Consider the following 910-nt stretch of genomic DNA (forward strand, 5'->3'; position numbering starts at 1 on the left):
ATAATCTGATACACTTTATATAGGTAAAACTAATTACACTTTGGACCCTAGACAATATTAAAAATATAAACTAGACTAGTTGACTTAGTCTAACACCGTGAAGCACATTCTTCGATATGTTAAGGGCACTCTTGAATACATGTTTCACCTTACTTCTTTCTTAACATCTAGTTTGATTACCATCTCTGATGTTAACTAGCTGTCAGAATACTCCCCGCTCCACATTACATCTTTCTGGGGGCAATTTGATTTCATGGTCCTCCAACCAACAATCTATGCTCTCTTGTTCTCGTGTTGAAGTTGAGTATCATAGGGTCACAAATGCTGAAGTTAAGTATCATGAAGTTGACTTCTTGGCTCCGGAACTTGCTGCCTAAACTTCGTCGACCCATCAGGAAGGCCACTTTCGTGTATTCTGACAATGTTAGTGTTGTTATCTCTCCAACAATCCCATCCAACATCAAAGCACTAAACACACTGAGATGCATATCCATTTGCTCGTAAGAAGGTTGTCATTGGTCAAGTTCATATGCTCCATGTTCTCTCATATGCTTACATCTTCACCAAAGGCCTTCTTTCCACTTTTTTCCGAATTTTGGTTCAGTCTAACCATTTGTCCYTCTTCCCGCTTCGACTACTAGGGTGTGATGGTAATATGTAAAAAATGTTTTTAGAATTTGTTTTTTTATATGTATATGGTGGTGGGTTCCTTATCATGCCTTTGTAATTAATTATATAGAWAAAGAGGAATACAAAGGAACGAAGCAAGGATTCCAATCCCTTTTAGGTAGATCTTATAAATATTTAATGAGCCATCATGAGTGAAATTAGTAAGAGGTATATAAATTACTAAATTTTGATAAAGGATTGCAAGAGCTTTCGAGTGCAAGTGCTCCAAGTAGTTTCCAGT

At 36.9% G+C, this 910-nt stretch overlaps 1 protein-coding gene across 5 annotated transcripts in view; it reads right to left on the minus strand.

The window, feature by feature from the left end:
• LOC112529553 (rho GTPase-activating protein 7-like) overlaps positions 1-910 on the minus strand; it is a 33591-nt gene that overhangs the window by 24542 nt on the left and 8139 nt on the right. The gene's annotated exons all lie outside the window — the stretch shown is intronic.

This window comes from Cynara cardunculus (genome assembly GCF_001531365.2).
Source record: "Cynara cardunculus var. scolymus isolate 2C chromosome LG 1, CcrdV1, whole genome shotgun sequence".
In the NCBI taxonomy this organism is placed as follows: Eukaryota; Viridiplantae; Streptophyta; class Magnoliopsida; order Asterales; family Asteraceae; genus Cynara; species Cynara cardunculus.